We start from the raw sequence: 23,631 nt of genomic DNA, 5'->3' as shown, positions 1-23,631 counted from the left end.
TTTGTGACACTAAATATGAATAAACATATCTTCTTTCTTTCAAATAGGGCGCAGTTTTAGAAGCTCGCACAGGGCGCGGAAAAGGCTATTCACGGCACTGGATCGACTAAGTATCGAGTCAAACGGATTTTAAATTTAACATTATACCTACTCTAACTAGTATTTAATTCACGCTACTAGCAACAATGTCCCTATAAATAAAAGATCCCAATTAAATTACAAAGGTATCAATAATACAAGGTCCGTTTCACTTTTAGATAGAGTGCCTCAGGGGACGAATTCGTCACATTCATAAACATGAGTCGAAGGAAAAGGTTCCAATATCTACAGAACACGTCTCACTATGAATACGATGAATAAACAACAGATGTTGTCATACTCGTAGCTGTGAGAGTGGGAGTGGGGGCAGATCCTAAATATTCAGCACTCATAGACTCAATATTCAGGTGCCTACGCTTTGTGAGCTACGCAATAAATACAAGTTGAAAAAGATTGAAAATCCTTCATAAATGCTAAAATAACGTCTTTTGTGTTAGAAATTCTAATAGAGAAACACCGGATTTTCTTCTTAGCTAAGAACCATCTTCGAGACCAACACACGATCAGTTTTATCGGATGTCCTGCTGTTAGCGCTGCAGACACGCGGACTTATTGGATGGTGAGTGGCTAGCGTAACTATGACACCTTTTAAACAAAAGCCATAATATCATAACCCATCTACTACTAGTTAGCACCCTATCGACAAAGACGTACCGCCAAGCGATTTAGCGGTACGATGTCGTGTAGAAACCGAAAAGGGCTGTGGATTTTCATCTAACAAGTTAGTCCGCTTCTATCTTAGACTGCATCATCAATTACCATTGATATTGTAGTCAAGGGCTAACTTGTAAAGAGTAAAAAAAAACTATTATTTAGAAGCTACGATGGCACGAACAGACACACAACAGACGTGTCAAGCTTATAACATCTTTTTCTTACGTTGGGAGTTAAAATAAGATCGGGAAACAAATAACAATAAATTTTCCCTTCAATTGACGCGAAAATAGTAGTTTTAATAAATGAAACCTGACTTGTTCTTTGATTGCTACGGACTAATTAAAATAATATTAATCATAATGATTAAGTAACTTAAAAATCCAATACATCGTATTTTATGTTTTATTATATTCTAACAACAACTCGTAGAGTTTTTGATAACTCTTTTATAATTTAATAGGTAGGTACCTCAAAAGTATTTAAGGTGTAACCTATATAGAGTACCAACTACATAAAATGTAAGATTTCAAATTTTATCTAAGTAGGGCTAAATACAAAATTGATTTTATGTAGGTCATCATCATCATGATTACAGCCGATGGACGTCCGCTGCAGGACATAGGGCTTGTACACAAAACTGCGATGCGACATCGTATCGTAAAAACCTACGAGCTCGCACAACGCATCGCAAGAACTAGCGAATTGATTCGCAACGCGCATTCCTGCGATGTTTCGTCACACTTGTTGACGCCATTTTAATACGGTCTGGGACAGCGTGTGGACAAGACGTATGTCAAAAAATGACAGACTACGACGTTGATTTTTTAATATTACTGATTGAGGAGCGCCCTGTTCTTTGGGATTTGGCATGGTTCCCAGCGGGATTCATAATAGTAATAAAAGGATAAACCCAAAATCTTCTTTGTTTCTTTTTCCTTTTTACGATCCATGTCATGACCTAGTTTTCAATTCAAAATACGTTTAGTACGGTTGACGGTCGTAGAAGGAATGGTCACCCTGGGAGACGCCTTGCCGCACGAAATCGCGTCGCAGCAATTCGTGTCGTAATTTCCTGCGTTGCGAATTCGCGTCGCGTCGCACCGCAGTTTTGTGTACAAGCCCATAGGCCTTTTGTAGGGACTTCCAAACATCACGATACTGAGCCACCTGCATCCAGGTGGATCCAATACTTACAATAAAAATAAAAAAAAACTACAATGGTTAAAAATGGTAAAACCAAACTAACAGAGTTGTCTGATGAAAATCGAAAGTTCTCTAAGTTTAACTTTCTAAGATAAACGTAGACTTTGTAGACTTGCAACCTACCAGTCAGGTCGTCTAGGATTTGCTATACTTTTATAGCTTCATTTGAAAATGTTAATCCGTGGAAGTTCTACCACCGTGCTCATTTTGCTGCCAACAGCTTTAACCATCCGATCTGTGTATTTTTTCTTATCTGAGTAAGTGCCGATGGGATGGGTCTCCATAAAGAACCACTTCGGCGACACCTGGGGGTTTGGGCGAGCGCTGAAGCATCGCTTGATGAGACCCGAAGGCTGAAAGAAGAACAGAGGACGGAACGACTCTCTAAGCGTCTCATATAAGACTCGGACCTCGGCTTAGAGGGCCATTGAGGAAGGGTGTCTTAGCCTGAGTGAATCAGTCCAAGCTCGTGTAGAAAACCCACGTCCGGGTGACGTTAGATATCGGGGACCTCGTCTTTATGCTTGCTATTTTATGCTCGTCGATATAATATTCGCCTATAACAAGTTTCATTAGAATTTGAACTTCATCTCTATGGAATGACAAAATTAAAATGTCACTAACAACGCAGTTGCCATGGGAATAAGCGATGTCACATCGCTGTAACTTTACAGAATGCAAGGGCTGAATGAGTATCAATGGATGCCAGTCTAACTACAGGTTTATTTTATTGTGTTTCGTGTTCTACAGGCCTTGGAAATTATACCTTGCTAATTTTTATCCTGCTCAGTCTTAACAAAGCTTAAATTATATAAAGTAAATATACTTGTTTGACGAAAGTCACCCTAAGTTTACCTTTCTTAATTAAATTTCGAGTAGACGTAAACGTACTGGCCATCGTTTTGAGTTGAAAGGATTTGAGGTATTATTTATTTATAAAACTCTATTTCTTTTAAAAACTAAGCCTTACTTCTGTTAAATAGTTCAGTGATGGGTTCTTCGTTGAATATGTATAAATAACAATTATAACGCAAATTTCGTTAATTCGAATCTTGCAGTTGTAATTATATTACTTACATAATTTTACGTTTATTTTTTTTCATATTTTAAATTTTGACAAGTAGATAAGATGTAAGAATAAGTATAATTAGGTATCTAATCTTTAAAGTAAATAAAGTTAGAGGATTCCATTGTCAGAAATAGTAATGCACCGTTAAAAACCATCTTAGGTGTTACACAACTTTTAAATGAAAATAGATTTTCATTGGTTCACAATTGGCAAAAATGTTTGTGAAAATGTTTCTGCCACGGTAAAGCTATTGTAAAGCATTTTTTATCAACTTATTTATTTAGAATTATTTATTTATTTTATCGAAAAAAAATAGTGCATAAACAAATGTGTTAGCTTGATGCAAGGCTTGGGTGTTAGGTTTATTTTCGTTACGGAATTGCTTCTCAAAGCTCGCTATAAAAGCTATGCGATAGCTTAAAAAAACATTTTCTATTTACAAAACTACTGGAAAATTACGAAATCCATCTAAAACTAAAACCAGTCGTTACTGTCAGTTACGGTATAAAAATTGCACTCTAGGCATCCAATTCCATTTGAATTGAAACTTTTGTCATGTTATCGTATTACCTCAAAATGAACACGCATTCAATAAAATCAGCGCACTTCACAACCCCCTCGGCTGCCGGCGCAATAATTGCATCGAACAAACTCGATTTCCCCTAATTGGATCAAGTCAAACAAAAGCAGCCAGGTCGGGGCAATAAAACACACAGCCAAGCTTTTCAGCGATGGACTTTGAGTGCCCTTCACTGCATATTATGGGTCTTAGTCGGGGTTGATTACCTAATACTAGACCGAGTAAACGAAATAAAGAACACAAGGACTTCAATTGTGTGTGACAGAAATGGGCAACAATATTTAAGAGCTTCACTGTGAACATATTGAGATGACTTAAAGTATGTAGGTATTGCAGGAAGTCGAGGCAATAAAACACACAGCCAAGCTTTTCAGTGATGGACTTTGAGTGCCCTTCACTGCATATTATGGGTCTTAGTCGGAGTTAATTACCTAATACTGAACCGAGTGAACGAAATAAAGAACACAAGGACTTCAATTGTGTGTGACAGAAATGGACAACAATATTTAAGAGCTTCACAATGCGCATATTAAGACGACTTAAAGTATTTAGGTATTGCAGCAGGTCGGGCAATAAAACACACAGCCAAGCTTTTCAGCGATGGACTTTGAGTGCCCTTCACTGCATATTATGGGTCTTAGTCGGAGTTGATTACCTAATGCTGGACCGAGTGAATGAAATAAAAAACACAAGGACTTCAATTGTGTGTGACAGAAATGGACAACAATATTTAAGAGCTTCACAGTGAACATATTGAGATGATTTCAAGTAGGTAGATATTGTAGCAGGTCGAGTCAATAAAACACACAGCCAAGCTTTTCAGCGATGGACTTTGAGTGCCCTTCACTGCATATTATGGGTCTTAGTCGGGGTTGATTACCTAATACTAGACCGAGTAAATGAAATAAAGAATACAAGGACTTCAATTATGTGTGACAGAAATGGACAACAATATTTAAGAGCTTCACAGTGCACATATTGAGATGACTTCAAGTAGGTAGGTATTGTAGAAGGTCGAGGCAATAAAACACACAGCCAAGCTTTTCAGCGATGGGCGTTGAGTGCCCTTCACTGCATATTATGGGTCTTAGTCGGAGTTGATTACCTAATACTAGACCGAGTAAATGAAATAAAGAACACAAGGACTTCAATTGTGTGTGACAGAAATGGACAACAATATTTAAGAGCTTCACAGTGCACATATTGACATGACTTCAAGTAGGTAGGTATTGTAGAGGTATTGTAGAGTGGTCGAGGCAATAAAACACACAGCCAAGCTTTTCAGCGATGGACTTTGAGTGCCCTTCACTGCATATTATGGGTTAGTCGGGGTTGATTACCTAATACTGAACCGAGTGAACGAAATAAAGAACACAAGGACTTCAATTGTGTGTGACAGAAATGGACAACAATATTTAAGAGCTTCACAGTGCACATATAGAGATGACTTAAAGTATGTAGGTATTGCAGCAGGTCGAGGCAATAAACACACAGCCAAGTTTTTCAGCGATGGAGTTTGAGTGCCCTTCACTGTGTATTATGTGTCTTAGTCGGAATTGATTACCTAATGCTGGACCGAGTGAACGAAGTAAAGAATACAAGGACTTCAATTGTGTGACAGAAATACACAACAGTATGTAGGTATACTTAACAGCCTCATTGGTCCCGCTCAAATAATGATTTAAATTAACAATAATAATAATTATTTGAATAATTATTTCTGTTATGTTTAACCTTATCAAACTATCTACAGTATAGCATTCATCATCATCATTATCATCCAATGGACGTCCACTACTGGACATAGGCCTCTTGCATGGACCTCCACACAACGGTCTCGAGACGCCAGCATCCAGCGGCTTCCTGCAACCCGCTTGATATCCGCTGTCCACCTAGTGGGGACGACGACCAACATTGCGCTTACCGGTGCGAGGTCGCTATTCTAGCACCTTGGGACCCCAACGTCCATCGGCTCTTAGAACTATGTGGCCTGCCCATTGCTTCTTTAGCTTCACGACATGCTCAGCTATGTCAGTGACTTAGGTTGTCTGCGAATCTCCTCATTTCTGATTCGATCACGCAGAGAAACTCCAAGCATAGCTCGTTCCATCGTCCTAGTGTAGAATCTCCATTAGGTGGTAGAAATTTCTTAACCCTCTGAAACTTCACTGGATTAGTATAAAACAACCAATTAAGCTTTATTAAAGCTACCGAAACTCGATAGCCAACTTTTGTGGCTTAATAAAGACATTTGAATGTTAAATACCCCATTATAGTCGAGTTCTTAACTTTATTATTTACATTGGACCAAAAATCCTAGCTGGAACGTTATTCGGTAACGATGTTTTAATAACTCGACAGTATGGTAACGAATTCGTATCTATTCTCTCTATCTTTAGTAATGTATTGGACAGAGAGAGAGACGAATTCAAAACTTACACTGTAGAGTTATAAAACATCTTTACAGAATAGCGCAACTGCTTTTTTAGACTGTGTGGAAGTAGATGTTGCCTGTAAAATTCACTAAAACGAGTTGTATTTAAATAATCCTTGTTAATGACCCAAGGCTAGGCAATGGAGGGCTGGCCAATTTACCCATCAAGCTGCTTTATGGCGGGTTGGCGAACTTAGCTTAGCTTCCCAACACCGGGCTGAAAAATCTATAGAAATTTTCTTAAATATAAGAAAAAAATATATTTCATCTTACATAGCCTGACTGATGACTCGAATCTAGAGCTGCGTGATCCTAAGTCACGTAGGCTTACCACTAAAACAACGGCTCTCTACTTTTATAAGAAAGGAGAATTTCTATACCTATATGTAAAGAAAATAGACTATAACTAGGAAATCCATGTTACTGCAATGCATATGGGCGGGTTAAACTTTTACTATTATTTATACATTTTAGGGTTATATAATAAGTGAATATAAAATTCTAAACTGACCAAGCCAATTTCTCTTCGAGAGCTCGTCATACGTATAGACCAATGCACGGTTTAGGTGCGCTCTACCCACGTATTCAGCTTTTATACTGAATCAGAAAAATATGATCCATATCAGGCAAACATTTCTCCATTCGTTATACTATTTTCAAGAGCTGCCGGTTTCCTCCCGCTACGCTTAAATTGAATTTGCGCTGGATTTTGCTTGGTTGTATTTATTTTGCAACAAATACCTAGGCTTGAGCAACCTCGTATAGAAATAGCGGGGTATTTATTTTATTGAGCCAGTCTTTTCTCTACTCACTCGGAGAGACGTTACCTCAATACGGTTCGGCGATTTTTCAAATCCACTGGTGAATATGCGAAATACAAAATTCTATTAAAGCTCGGACCAATTTAATGCCACAATCACAGAATGTATAGAAAAGCTGACGCGGTTTTGTAGGACGCTGAGAACGACAGCACGTGACATTTACGATATCATTTGAGATTCTTTATGAATGGAATAAGTTTGCGCTTTTAACACGATCTCACATGATGTATGTGGCTTATTTTAGCAGACTCTGAAAAGATTACAAAAATAAGAAAACTAATGTCGAACAAGACAACACAACATTTGTCAAGACACCTTAATTAACAAATCAGACATTGACCTTGAGTGAAGTCACGCACTTGTGAACGTTGTGTGTAGGGTTAAATGTACCTTTGACTGTTAACAAACACTCCCCTTTTCTACTCAAGTCACTCTCCCAAGTAACCCATAAAGAATTACACAACCAGAGATGTGGACAGCTCGAACGCCACGAGTACACTGAAGCCATCCGACTTGTCAACACCTTAAAAAAAAATATATACTTAAACAATACACATCACTATCTAGCCCCAAATTAAGCATACAGAGTAGCTTGTGTTATGGGTACTAAGATAGTTGATATTATAATATTCATATACACTTATATACTACATATAAATACTTATATAATGTATAAATACACACAGACACTGGAAAAAACCCATGCTCATCACACAAATATTTTCCAGTTGTGGGACTCGAACCCACGGCCGTGGATGCAGAAAGCAGGGTCACTACCCACTGCGCCACGCGGCCGTCAAAAGTTAACCTTGAAGTTATGGGAAGTACTCCTGAGCACCCTGTATAGTATAATCAAATTCGCTAATCTAAATGTACTATGTACGTAAATCTAAATCGTGCGACGTTCGGGTATCATATAGCACCCAGGAGAACGCGGAATGAAATATATGGCTTTTGATTTTCCAATTAGGCGGAAGTCGCTCACATTTCCATGACCGGAATAAATTTTCCTAATATTATTTTCATATCTGGATCTTATTTACGGTATCCTTATTTCCATTGGTATTATGGTGTGGATCGACTGACATAACAGTGACGACTTTTAGACGGCTTGTAATATAAGAAAGAGGTAAAGTTTGTATTTTAGGAGTAATCTCTGTATCTACTAAATCAATTATGAAAATTCTTTTACCACTAGAAAGCCACGTTATTTATGAGTGTCATAGGCAAAATTTTATCCCTGTATTCTCACAGAAACGAGAACTACGCGGGTAAATCCACGGTGCGGTGGCTTGTGACCAAAAATCGTAAATATTAAAATTATTACAACATTCCGTTCCTGTAAATCTGGGACTAATTAGTAATATGAACATAATCCTCCGGATTAGAGCACTTTAGATAATTAATTAGTAATCCGGGCAACACATTTGCGGATGAATCTTTATAATAATTTATTGGGGTTTATTCAATTAATTCGCGCAACTGAATAGAATAAATAGCATCACTGTACACGGTAAGCCAATCATTACCTGCCTGATGGCTGAGCACGTTTAATTTAATAGAATAGGCAGACTCTCGGCGTGTGACAACTAGACATACCCCATTTTATGAAGGATGCATGTTGGAATAAAAGACGAGGGGAAAAAGATGGAGAAAGAGTCGAAGAAAACATCGGAAAGGGCAGCACGACCATGGAGAACAGGGGATTTTGGTATTTTGCCCTGCCGACTACCCGGCAGAAGTCCGGAGGGATTTTTTTCCTGCCCGACGAAGAAGAAAAAAGGGATAATTTTAATACTTGAGGGTAGTTGATGTAGTATTTTTATATAGTTTTGGGACAGAAAACATTTTTAAAGGTTAGTAAAGACTTAAATTACCATGCAAAGGTGTTAATAAATGTGTAAACAACAAGAGTAATCAAGATTACACAAATAAAGAATTAGGGCGTCACCTATAAATGACAAACATTTACAAGACCCACAAGGAAAGTAATTAACATAAAACTCCCAGAACACCTATAACCAGAAAGAAGAAGAACACAAAAGACAATAAAAATAATTAATTAAAATAATGTCTATACTAATATTATAAAGCTGAAGAGTTTGTTTGTTTGTTTGAACGCGCGAAAAATTGTGTTAGATAGCCCATTTATCGAGGAAGGTTTGTTTGCAGTCGGAGCACCCAAACCCACCGTGCACTTTCGAACTGGGGCCGCGGGTCACACCAAATGAAATGAAACTCCGGCTTGATCTCGTTGGGTCGGGTATATTTATTCAATACAAGTAGGAACCAACAATGGAGAACACCAACAACTTGGCAAACAAATGGCTTGCCTTATATACTTTAGTATAAACTAAGTCTTAGCGTGATATAAAGTGTGAGTGGCGCCATCTAGTGCCACTGCACGTAAACAAAGCTATAAGCAATATTTTATCCCCGTATTCTTACTGGAACGGCAACCACGCAGGTGAAACCGCGCTGCGTCAGCTAGTAAATAATATATTGAAACCTCCTATCTTCCAAATCCACCACAGCCTAAACTACATAATTACCTATACCATAAGATATTAGTATAGGTATATGTACCCTACCTATCGAAGGTGTATAGACTGAAAAATTTTCAGCATTCAGTATGGTAGGTAGGTTAGTCTTTCAGCATTCATAAAATGAAATAAGTCTGGCTATCGTAGGCTCTCAGTCCATAATTCTATATTAAAGTTCACTAAGCTCATGTGAAATTGAGCCTAGTTCATTTGCCCAATAAAACTCATGCATTCTAAATCAGGATTGCGGGTTTAGGGTTTATCTTAATTGTATTCGTATTAAAAGCTTACCAGGCATTCATGTAGGTATAGTCTACATCTATAGTCTATACCTAATATTATAAAGAGATATATCGAGATATATCTCTGAATTTTTTTTGACGTAAAAGTAGAAATTCTAGATAAATTCATGACTTTCGGAGGTTTTTAAATTCTAATTTGTTAACTGATTTAAATTGTTATTGTGCTTGTTTTCTTGACTTTATTTTAAAGATGTATTCCTGGCGACAAGTCACATCCGTCTGTAGGGCTAAACCAGATTACACGTTTCAAAATAATAATTTCCACCTACCGCCAAATTTCTCCCATACAAAGTTTAATGTAATAAATTTTACTTTTAATGTTGAATAGTAAAAAGTATACATTTATTTTACTTTAACAAACTTGTACAAGATTACATCTGCCAGGACATTTTCACTTAGTGACCCTATCACACTTTGTGCGGACAGCAGAGAGCTCTCCGCTTTGATATGACGTCATTAGGCCGGCTGCGTTATCCTTTTACCGAAATAAAATCTATTTTAACCCCTATTCTATATTATCCAAATCTGATATGATAGTTTCTGAATATATCAAGTTTAAATAATAGTGGAGACAAAATACATCCGTGATTAACTTCCGTGATTCCTAGCAATTTTTTTTGTTAGGAATCACGCAAACTCGTAAAAATTAGAACCGTGATTAGCCCAGTGGATATGACCTTTGCCTCCGATTTCGGAGGATATGGGCATGCACCTCCAACTTATCAGTTGTGTGCATTTTACGAAATTAAATATCACGTGTCTCAAACGGTGAAGGAAAAACATCGTGAGGAAACCTGCATACCAGAGAATTTTCTTAATTCTCTTCGTGTGTGAAGTCTGCCAATCCGCATTGGGCCAGCGTAGTGGATTATTGGCCTAAACCCTCGACTCGAGCTCAGCAGTAGGCCGGATATGGGTTGATAATGATGATGATATTATTATTTAGTGCGTTTTACTTATGAACTAAAACCTGTATCTTCAAGTCAATAATGAATAGACACATAGAATACCATTAGAGGAGACTCGAGTACATTAGACAAGATAGCCATTTATAGACCAATATTGAACATTTTTCAAAAATTGTGCTGATATAGGATATAATACCATCAAGTTTTACTGAGTATATCTGGCAGGAGACAGCACCTAATGTGAAAACCATTTGTGAGGAGAGCGTCCAGCTCTCCACTTTGATACGACCTCTTAAAGCGTCCGCGTCCTTTTACCGTAATACAATTTTCTTTAAGATTTTCCCTGATCTAATATAACGCTGTAGATTAAATTAATTTGTTGTTATGAAAAGCGTCACGTCTTGGAGATATTAATAACCTTTCAACGCTGATGAGTTGTAATTCTATACTGATATGTGTTTAAGTAATGTATATTTCCTAATTAGTACAACAAGGTATGTTACAGTGAGACTTTCCTCATTTTATAAAAGCTGACAGTTTTTTTTTCTTTCCAAGTTAGCCCTTCACAGTCTCATCTTTTGGTAAGTGATGATTAGTGGCGTTCATTTTATAGTTACAAAATGCCCTGCCTACCCTGATTACTTACTACGAACCCTGCATTGGATAAGGATATTTTCTTTTTTTTTCAATTTGTACGTATAGTGCATACCCTAGGTGATTATGCAATCTGAGATGGAAGCGGGAAAACTTGTAAGGAGTAGGATGAAAATCCACACCCCTTTCGGTTTCTGCAAGTAATCGGTAAGCGATCTATTAAGGCGGTTGCCTTGAAAGAGTGCCATTGTTAATTTGATACCCATGTTGTAGGTGGTTGGGAAAATAGAAGCATTTCATATCTTTCCTATTCAGGACTCAGATCGCTTTTTACACGTTCAAGGGTATCTACTAGGTTAGGAGTGTATATTAAAGCTGGTGATTCTATGATAAAAGTTATAATTATAAGGAGGAGCTATATCGAAAAGTTCCTAAGCACGATTGCTACGGACCAAATAAGAGTATGTGCGGTCGGAAACATGGACATACGCCAATTTAGCGTAAAAATACCGGTATCTTGTTAAGTTGAATTCGAGCAAGATCACTTCTGAAGTGTCCTCATTAATTTAAACAGGCTGTAAAACAGAAATTGCTTCTTAAATTATAATAATGAACGATTAAAGTTATCTGGGAACGGCTTCGTTAGGCCGTCGGAGATTTCCTTACGTTTCCATTAGACGCTGGCCGTCTGCTCTGTTGCTAATAAAACCAAAACGATCCTCATTAAACCACAAGAAATAGTTATTATCATATTCAATGAAGAGCAGCAGATGTCCTTTGTTTTGAGTATATAATACTAGCGAACGACCGCGACTTCGTCTGCCTTACGTTACGTTACTATAGCAACATTTTGACGACATTACTAATCGCACACGAAATTTTCAATTACATTGGCAATCACGGCTTTCTAATTGTACCTGCGTAGATGACCACCATTTTGATTCAACTTATTTGCTGATGTCTATACCAATAACCCTACGAACAAACATTCAAGCAGCCATTAATATACAGAAAGAAGCGACTTATCGATTTCCATCATCCCCGTGAATGTAAGCCCCCCGAAACATTCAGCATTTCAAAAGAAGCCCCAATAACGCAGTCTCTTTGTCAGTGGATTCCTAAATTATACAGACATCTCTTTGAACCTGGAGCTTTCTGTCGACAAATATTTCATATGCCATTGCAGCAGCCCGTGAAACGTGAAACGATTCACCGTTCGTTACATCGGCTTCAAGCATTGACGATTTTATTGTTCACATCAATTCAATTTTCTGGCACATTTATGTAGATTTAATGTTTATCTAGAGACGTGATAGCCCAGTGGATATAACCTGTGCCTTCGATTCGAAGGGCGTAGGTTCGAATCCGGTCCAGGGCATCAAGTTTTTCAGTTATGTACATTTTACGGAATTCAATATAAAGTGTCTCAAACGCTGAAGTAAAAACATCGTGAGGAAACATGCATACCTGCAAATTTTCTTGATTCTTTAAGTGTGTGAAGTCTGCTAATCCGCATTGGGCCAGAATGGTGGACTTAAGCGTAACGCCACTCATTCTGAGAGGAGACTCGTGCTCAATAGTGGCATTCGGATTGGAAAACTTCACATACGTAATGAACTGACAAAATTCTCAGATATGCAGGTTTCCTCACTATGTTTTTTCTTCACCGTTGAAACACGTGATATTTAATTTCTTAAAATGCACATAACTTGGAGGTGCATGGCTCGGACCGGATTCGAACCTACGCTCTCTAAATCGAAGGCAGAGGTAATATCCACTGGGCTATCACATCTCACGTTCTCAAGTTCGATATGCTGACTATCAAATAAATTGCTTTCATTTAATGCTTTCAGAAAGGAAACTTCTAGTGCTTTTGAAAAATGTGTTTGTGTTGTTCCACCCACGATCCCCGTCTCTCTCGATTCTTTCCCCGAAGAGAACTTGAAACTTACTAGACTGTGATCTACGAGCATATCGATTCGCTTTTGTATTGTGGACTCAGCTTCGCAAATTTTCAATTCATGGACAAACTTTCGAGACAATTCAAAGAGTAAAAACGAATTGCACACCGTGCCTCGAAGTTGAAATGAATTTTTTAGATGTTAGTGATAATGACCGATTATAACTGATGACTGAAGATCATTATAGAATTTAATACAGAGTAAAGATCATACCAGAATGAGTCTTTACAAGCACAAGCGTGGTGAAGCCGGTGAAACCCATAAGTACCATACGTTGCGCGTCTCCTTGACAATCGCATATATACAAACTTTTTACATAATTTTTATTTCAAAATTAAAGACTAGCAACAATTACGTAAATTAATATAATAATCAATCATTACCAATGAAAAAATACTCAAATACTCGCATCTTATTTTTTTTAGTTTTTGTGGACAGTTTTTAAAATATTTAAGAACATAAGACCAAGAGGTTATAAGTTAATAGTTAAATTTTTTAGAGAATTAATATTTTCTTCTTTTTAGTTTAAATAAAAGTTTTCTTTTTCGTTTTTTTGCTTTTAATTTCTTTTTTATTTTTTAGCTATCGCTGACTAGGTCTCTGAGTCTGTTCATATTTTCAAGTTACTCCTAATAAGCCCTTTTATTTGATACCCATATTGTAAAAATGAATTCAAAATAACTATTCCGCCATCTTGGTTGTCAAATCAAATCAAAATCAAATATTTCTGTCTGCCATATTAGATTTAGAATGACGTCATATAACATAGCGTGCTTTGTCATCAAAACTTGACGTGTATACAAAATTTCAGCTCAATCGGATGAAGATATCTACTTCAAAGTTGAGTTCAAAGAATCCACCGTAACATACATTGCAAGTTAAATAAAAGCTTTTATTATTAGTATTACGAAGATGAAACATGGTATAAGAGTTTCTAATCAGACTTCTACTGAATATTTAGCACTGAAATAAAATCACGACCATATTTTAATGAAAAGCATTCTGCTTACTGTTTACATTACTGTGAACTAACGTTTATTTATTTAATTTAATACACTTTATTTGTACACCACAAAAATAAAAGAAAACAAGCAAAACAGAAACACAAGAAAAAGTAGAATACAAAAGGCGGCCTTATCGCTTAGTAGCGATCTCTTCCAGGCAACCTTAGGCTTAGGAACTTATTAGGACAACTGTAGGTGGTGTGTACGTAATAATATTGTACATATACATACATACAAATAACTACACACTAATACATAAACCATAATACACAAATTATATAATAATTATAAATATCATAAAATAAACTAATATATAAATATATCATTATGTCGTATGATAAATATTCTAATAAAATAAAATATGTAACTAGTGACTAAGATAATATGTCTTAACGGATTTTTTAAACATGTCAAGGGATTTGGATTTCCGAATGTCGACTGGGAGTGCATTCCATAGCTTAATAGCACGAACAACAAATGAACACTTATAAAATTTACTCCTATGGAAAGGCATACACAGAGTAAGAGCACGACATGTTCTTAGCTCTGATTGCACTCCCAGAAATGTGAATTTCTCCTTAAGATAAGGAGGATATTTTGGATTAAAGAGCACACAGTACAGAAGAGAAAGTACATGCAGATCCCGGCGACGGCGAATAGGAAGCCACTTGAGTTTCTGACGAAATTCAGATATATGGTCATATTTGCGAAGGCTAAATATAAACCGAATTGCAACATTTTGAAGTCGCTCAAGTTTATTAAGATAGTCCTCAGTCAAACTGGGATAGCTTGCGTCCGCATAATCGAGAACAGAGAGTAGGAGAGAATTTGCTAACATAACTTTGGTAGGAATTGGAAGAAGAGAACGTAGGCGTCGTAACGAACTCAACGTCGCAAACGTCCTCCTACTCAACTCCTTGATATGCATGCACCACGATAATTCCTTGTCCATAACAACTCCAAGGTTTTTAACCGAATCACAATACGGTATCATGACACCGTTGTAAATAATAGGTGGTACGTCGCCCCAAACAACTCTTGAGATTAGACTAGGACTGCCAATAATAATTGTTTTTGATTTAATAGGGTTAACCTTAAGCCCATACTGTTTGCTCCATACTGAAATTGCATTTAGATCTTTATTAATAGCAGACACAGCAGAGCCAAGGTTCTCAAGAGTTGACGAGCGATATATTTGCACATCATCTGCATACATATGGTAGAGAGAAGTGAAACATTGAGTGATAGAATTAATGAATATGGAAAAGAGTAAAGGAGATAACACGCCACCCTGAGGTACCCCGGCCGAAACATCGCACCAAGATGAGAAAGAATCGTGAACGCGAATACGCTGTTTACGGCCATTGAGGTAACTCCGAAACCAGTCAACCACCGATGGAGATATGTTAAGAGAGCATAATAAACCCAACAAAATGTCATAGTCAACAGTGTTAAAAGCATTACTAAAATCTAGCAGAACTAAGACTGTGAGTTGTCTATTATCCATCGCCCAGCGGATATCATCAGTAACTTTTGCTAAAGCTGTGACCGTACTATGACCAGGGCGAAAACCGGATTGAAAGGGACTTAGAATGGAATGCTTGCTAAGAAAAAGACTCAACTGTCGGAAAACCAATTTGTGTACCAAACCAACGTTGTGTACTGAACCAACTGTAATAGCGTATAATTTGTTGCCACATTTTAGTGAAAATCACTTTGTTTTTACAATAATGCAAACTGACTAATTAATGCTGTACAATGTACATTTTAGCTGGCATTATTAATGTGGCCGTTATTTTGATAACCATGTAATTATAAATGTTTTTCACCCCTGTCGCAAACACGAGGGAGTATTTTAAGTTTTTTTTCTTTTTTTTTATTCTTTACTAACTTGTAAAGCCCTTGACTACAATCTCACCTGATGGTAAGTGATGATGCAGTCTAAGATGGAAGCGGGCTAACTCGTTAGGAGGAGAATGAAAATCCACACCCCTTTCGGTTTCTACACGTTCGTTTCCGCTTGGCGGTACGTCATTGCTGGTAGGGTGGTAACTAGCCACGGCCAAAGCCTCCCACCAGCCAGACCTGGACAAATTAAGAAAATCTCAATCTGCCCAGCCGGGGATCGAACCCAGGACCTCCGTCTTGTAAATCCACCGAACATACCACTGCGCCACGGAGGCCGTCAAAAGTTTCACGTGTGTGTTTACTCAGACTGTGTACGTAACCTTGTAGCTCTCCAACAGATGAGCCAATTTTCATTCAGTTGCTTTCGTTTGAAAGATTTCTTATTCGATGTGTGTTTTAGGCTATATTTTGATTGAGCCTTTTAATAGTTACGGGGGTGAAAAAGGGGTGGAATAAACGATAGTAATCCAATAATAGATAGCCGTGATAGCCCAGTGGATATGACCTCTGCCTCCGATTCCGAAGGTTGCATGCTCGAATCCGGTCATGCACCTCCAACTTTTCAGTTGTGTGCATTTTAAAAAATTAAATATCACGTGTCTCAAACGGTGACGGAAAAACATCATGAGGAAACCTGCATCTGCATCTGCCAATCCACATCGGGCCAAGGTGGTGTGGTGGACTATTTTATCTAACCCTTCTAAATTGGTCAATTAGCAAATATTCTTATTAATTGATTATGAAACACGGCTAAAACTCACGTGATATTAGGTCCGAGTATGCCCGAATAGTTTTGAACCCATACTTATGTATGGGGCCTTAGTCATGAGCTGTTTCTTGCAACGCGGCACGATCTAAACTGCGAAGCGGCGGCGCAGCGCGCAGCTGCTCGCATCGCGCGCTGGGAGAGAGGTTGAATGGTGGGGAGTGAAGGTTCCGTTACACTCTCCGACAGTTCATTAATGTCATCTTCATTAGACTCTTCTTCTTGTGAGCAAACCGAACTAACGCTATCTTGTTCCAAGTTTCTTATCTGTGACAATGAAAGAAATAGCGGTTTCCACGTCAGCAATCCATGATCCCGATTAAAAAAATCAAATATTCTTTTAAAAACATCCATAATTTAAGCGTTTTTAATACAAGGTTTTTGTCTGGTATTGTTTGTTTTGGCATTTTGTAGTTAATTTTGTACTAGAATGGGACTCAAAAAGATCAAGAGCCGAGATCCTTTTGAATCTTTTGTGTGTGCCACTTTCCTTTGTTCTATCAACTTCTCTTATCTGAAGTGACTGAAAAATCCTTTTATGCAATCTGATAGTAACTTTATGTTGAGCGAAGACGGAGTAATTCCCTAATTTGTCTTTGTACTTTCACACAACTTTATTAGTTTTATTTGAAATGTTTGCATAGTTTTATACATTTTTAAGTAAAAAAAAAAGTTCTAGAAGTTTAATAAAAATCCGTATTTTGTGTAATATTTTGTTTACTTTATACCTTTTTCTCAAGTAAGCTGGTAAGCTTTTCAGTGTGATTTCATTAGAGTGTAAAATTAAAATTTCTGTATATTTGCCTTTTATTTTTTTAGGGAAATAGATTTCAGCGTCATTGAAATAACTTATCTTTCAATATGTAAGTTCTATGTACATCATTATCATCATATCAGCCGATGGACGTCCAGGACATAGACCTTCTGTAGGTACTCCAGCAAATCCCTGCAATTCGTTTGATGCGGTCAGTCCACCTATGGGGCGGGGGGGTACCCGATGTACAAATAAATAATATTAATATATTTTAAAACAATAGAGCCTAGTTCTGTAGCCCAGCTATTGAGAATGAAATTCGATTTTTTTTAATTTACTTCTAATGTAGGTTATGAAAAAAGCTTTAAGCATTCCTTATTAACTGTGCCAAATTTTAACTCCATTTGCGTATTTTTCTCGTGAAGGTGTTACATAGTTTTCAGGTATTAATATAATGATACCTATAGTTTTTGACGACCTCCGTGGCGCAGTGGTATGCGCGGTGGATTTACAAGACGGAGGTCCTGGGTTCAATCCCCGGCTGGGCCGATTGAGATTTTCTTAATTGGTCCAGGTCTGGCTGGTGGGAGGCTTCGGCCTTGGCTAGTTACCACCCTACCGACAAAGAAGTACCGCCAAGCGATTTAGCGTTCCGGTACGATGTCGTGTAGAAACCAAAAAGGGGTGTGGATTTGCATCCTCCTCCTAACAAGGTAGCCCGCCTCCATCTTAGACTGCATCATCACTTACCATCAGGTGAGATTGTAGTCAAGGGCTAACTTGTAAAGAATAAAAAAAAAAAAGATTGAGTCGAATTTGCATAATCTCGTCTAGAAATGTTACCTGAACATTTGCAGTTTTACATACATAACGGAAGCCAATTGCCCGATTGCTAAGCTAGACTCTCCCACTAGCACATAAATTGTAGGGCTCCCTGGAGAGCGCTGCTTGGAAATATATGGACGGAGCTTCAATTTCCAATTACGTGAAGTTTGGTGCTCATATTTACGTGGTCGGAATAAACTTTCAGCACCTCTCTTTTCCACTTATACCGATTTAATTGCCCGCGAGAGAGAGAGTATGCTTTCTGTAGGTGAAGGCTCGTAGAGCATAAATTTGCCTTACTGGTACACAGTTAAATAACTTAATCGGGATTTGTTATACTTGTCGAATGTTTCGTGCAAGCAATTTGAAGTTTTAGGTGATTTTCACAACTTTGAATCCTAGAGGAGTAAGGAATCCAAGTTGTCGTGCTCCAGTTATAACATATTGTGCTCACATAACAAAGCTATTATTCTCGGGAACAACTTTATTATTAAAAAAATAAAAACGTACAACCAGCGTTTTGCTTTGCTGTCTGCATTCCAGTTAAAAAGGAAAATGGAAATGACTTGAAGAAGCTTCGTATGAAAACGGGTTTTTATTACCGATATGATAGTGACTAGTTAATTTATTTTTTTCAGTATAAAATAATTCATTAGTTTAGACGTCAACCAGGTTTTTAATTTTTTTTTTATTGAGAAGGAATACAATAAGGAACTTAAGCTAACTTATCCTAATAACTATACAAATCATGCCCACGTGGAATGGTGGCAAGAATACTGGCTGCACTTCTGCGCTGGACAGCCAGGTTGATCCTTTGCGCGAAAAATGAGCCAGCCCTTCTGTCACCAGTCGAGGCAACTAGCCGCGGTGAAAGATTCGATAAAATTTTTTTCTTGGGTCTCCACAGCAAAGTAGTTGATTCTTTATTGTCGGAACAAAATTCCTTAATCGACAACTTAACACTATTTAAATCTTCTTCACAAGCTGGGGGCATCTGGGGGCACGGCAGTGCTCCCACCAAGACGCAACAACAGAATAAGCACGGAGTACTCCTTACCTTTTCTCGAGGCATTTCGTCGTATTTTTGCACCCTCATACATTAGATCTGGATATTGTTAGAAAGTACAAAACCTCAAGATATGAAGTAACTTAAGAACTTACTAATTTTGACAAGTTTTAAGTGTTTATCATTATAGTATTTTATTAATAACAAAATGTAAAAACTTCGTCACTCCCTGACTGATGAAATGCAAAACTGTTAGGCTATTTTATTGTAATCATCAGGTTTGGCGGTCAGACGGAGAAAACTTTTCCGACCACTTGAAATATTTTTCAGCTGGCTGTAATAACTCTTGGTCCACTCCTTAATATCGTCCACCCATTTGCGTCGCTGTCGCCATGGTGCCCTTTTCCGACATGCCTTCTAGGATCAACCTAGGAAACTAGAGGGGTCCTCTTTGCAGATGTCCGAAAAATGCAACCTTCCGCCTCATTACAGTCGACATCAGCTCGTGCTCGTGGAATTTGCTCTTTCCAGCACTTGAGCATTTGAGACAAAACAATTCCATGACATTTTTAGCAGTTTCCTTAATCCTCACATCTCAAATGCTTGCAAACGTCGACAGCAATCCTTTTTCAGCACCCACGTTTCACAGCCATTTAAAAGAATGGATCAATTTATTGTAATGGAAAACTTTAAAACCTTATTTCTTTTAATAGTGTCAGTTAAAGCCAGTAGAAAACCTTCGCCCTTTCAAGAAAACGTACAAAGCTACGAGTATGACTTGCGCCAGTCAATCTCAGAGACGACTTTGCAACAGTTTCCTATATATTTGTTTAACTAACATTTTAACTCCATTCTTCTGTTTGCTCGACAAACATACTCGTAATTACTAGACCCACCCATGAGACAGGTCGTTTAAAGTACAGTACAATGAAATATATAGAAGATTCGTCTTGTGTCATCAACCCATATTCGGCTCACTGCTGAGCTCGAGTCTCCTCTCAGAATGAGAGGGGTTAGGCCGATAGTCCACCACGCTGGCCCAATGCGGATTGGCAGACTTCACACACGCAGAGAATTAAGATGATTCTCTGGTATGCAGGTTTCCTCTCGATGTTTTCCTTCACCGATTGAGACACGTGATATTTAATTTCTTAAAATGCACACAACTGAAAAGTTGGAGGTGCATGCCTCGGACCGGATTCGAACCTACACCCTCCGGAATCGGAGGCAGAGGTCATATCCACTGGGCTATCACGGCTCGTCTTGTGTAGCCCTCCGATACTAAATTAAAATCAATAGAGCCTGCGAATCGAAATGTCTTTTTTATTCCCCATAAATCATTACATCTCGGATAAAAAGTCAATTAATAATGTATTAAAACGCCATTCATCATCCCGATTTATCAGAAAGCTATCGTTTCGGAAATTTTAATGAGTACCCACAGACAGATGGGCTTAACGGGCGTTTTATGCAAATCTCGTTTGCTACCTGCGCTACCTGCCGCCCGCTGCGCCGGCAGTGAAGCCATTACCTTGCTACTCGCGAGACCACTGAAAACTGTGCTTTTCATTTATTTTTTACTGCTTGTGCAGTTATTTTACACTAGCAGACGCAGCGCGGTTTCACCCGCGTAGTTCCTAATCCCGTAGAAGTACGGAAATGAGCAAATGATGTGCTTAAACTGTGAAGGAAAAACATCGTGAGAAAATCTGCATACCTATGATTCAATGCTTGAAGAGTAAAATCTGCCATTCTGCATTGGGTCAGCGCGACGGAATATAAGTATTAGCCTAAACCCTTTCATCCTGAGAGGAGACTCATGCTCAAAGTGAGCCGAAATGGCTTGTTAATGATGAAGTTAGTTTAAGTTTGTTATTGTATTCAATCCGCATTTTTTCATTTTTTATTTTTATTTTTATTTTTATTTTTTAAAACTTAGCCCTTGACTACAATCTCACCTGATGGTAAGTGGTGATGTAGTCTTAGATAAAGGCGGGCTAACTTGTTAGGAGGAGGATGAAAATCCACACCTTTCGGTTTCTACACGGCATCGCACCGGAACACGAAATCGCTTGGCGGTACGTCTTTGCCGGTAGGGTGGTAACTAGCCGAAGCCTCCCACCAGCCAGACCTGGACCAATTAAGAAGATCTCAATCTGCCCAGACGGGGATCGAACCCAGGACCTCCGTTTTGCAAATCCACTGCGCCACGGAGGCCGTCGAAATTGGGGCATTGGGTCAGCGTGGCGGACTATTAGTCCGCCGCGTCTTTTCATTCTGAGAGGAGACTCGTGCTCACCAGTAAGCCGAATATGGGTTGTTTATAATGAAGTTGTCTTTAGTTTCTTATTGCATTCTTACTCAACAAAACAATATCCAAGAAATAAACCCTGTTCCAAAATTAAGAATAGTTTCCCAAAAGCCATTTCTCTCACAGCACCCCGCGTAGTGAATCAAAGGCTACAATTTTTCGCTCCATTTGCCGGCGGGCGCGGGACGTGTGCGCGTCAGCCGGTCACTACGTGATATTGGGTTCAGTAAATCCTACTATTCTTGGAAGTCGCCATTTCTAGTTATGAAGTACGTCTTTGAAGTTGCATTGGAAAGAATGCAATAGGAAGCTTAAGCTCACTTATCCTAATAACTATACGCTGTGAAGTTACCTTCGTCTTGAACCGAAATCCCATAATGTATATTATTCACTAGCTGACGCCGCGTGGTTCCCGTTAGAATACGGGGCTAATATATACCCTATAGCAGAGTAAATATATGTATACTGTGCCTGTAGCCTTTCTTGATAAATGGGCTATCTAACACTGAAATAATTTTTCAAATCGGACCTGTAATTCCTGATATTAGCGCGTTAAGGTAAACAAAAAATCAAACCAACAAACTCTTCAGCTTTACAATATTAGTATAAATAAGTGATATTATAAAAATAAACAAAGTATAAAAAAAATAAATAAAGGATTGTATTTTGTATTTTGTATTTTTTGTATTTTATAACTCCAGGAGTTACGATTGTAATAAACTTTCAAAAATGGATTATTTTAAAACATGTATTTTCACTGACTTCATACTTTCGAAACAGGATGTTTAAAATTTTTTATGAATGAATTTTTTCTTGGGCTTATTTTTAATATTGTTAAGGGGTTTCTTGTATTGGACTAATAACTATAGGGGCGGCTTACAGAATGGTTCATTAATTTTCATCTGTATTCAATGGGAATAATGTTGAAGTGTCAACTAGCTAGCTAAATATGTAGTGATCTAAAGCTATCTTATTCTAGCCACAAACGGTCAATTATTCTCACGTTCGTGTAGCACCCACGAATATAATTGATCGTGTGTTGGTCACTGCGTACATGACTTGTATAGTATGCCGCGTGGGTACTGCCGTTTGCTTTTCAGAAACGTGAGAATAATTGACCGTCAATGGCGACCTTTACCAGTCAAATCTCTGTCACATATAGTCACGGTTACGTTTAGACTAGCATCCTGTGTCATAACGGAGTGCATTTGAAATTGACTCCTCCGGAACTGTTTCGTTGATTGCCAGGACAGTCACAAACTTGAATGAAATTGTGAAACGATTTGAATCCTGGTAACAAAGGACGCAAGCACTGTTAATATCACCAAAGCTGATTGAAGGTTTTTTGGTGACGTTTCGTTATGTTCTATATTATTGTAAAGATGATCGAACCATCTGAATAAAAAGAAAAACAAATATAGACTTTTAAAAATTTAATAAAAAAAATTCAACCGACCCCCAACTCAAAAATTAACATAAACTTAAAAGCAAAAAATTACATCTTACTATGTGTAACCTTCTGATCAGTTTGAAGGCGGTGCCAAGCCAGTGATGATTTAATTCAAGCTTTAAATACAAAATTTCTGTGGTTTACTCAGAAACGGCTTTAATTAAAACACGACACTGGATAGCACATGTGAGCCCCAAATGACGGAATTATCGCTGGACATACATAAAAAAAACATACATACAACCGAACGTAGAACCTCCTCCTTTTTGGAAGTCGGTTAAAAAACAAAGCGCAAGATACGTGCTTATACTGGTATGTATGTGAAATATCATTACAATAACTCATAAATGTATACTCATAGCTGACCCGGCAATTGTTATACCTACTGCCATATTCAAAAATTGGGGGAGGTGGGTGAGACCCATTCTCTACCAAA

At 37.9% G+C, this 23,631-nt stretch overlaps 1 protein-coding gene across 1 annotated transcript in view; it reads left to right on the top strand.

Moving 5' to 3' along the window:
* The window catches only part of LOC112043461 (uncharacterized), a 287,873-nt gene that overhangs the window by 212,743 nt on the left and 51,499 nt on the right, over positions 1-23,631 (top strand). The window lies entirely within an intron of this gene.

This window comes from Bicyclus anynana, chromosome 12, assembly GCF_947172395.1.
Source record: "Bicyclus anynana chromosome 12, ilBicAnyn1.1, whole genome shotgun sequence".
NCBI lineage: Eukaryota > Metazoa > Arthropoda > Insecta > Lepidoptera > Nymphalidae > Bicyclus > Bicyclus anynana.
Note: the sequence above shows the minus strand (reverse complement) of the source record. Positions and strands in the feature narration are given on the sequence as shown.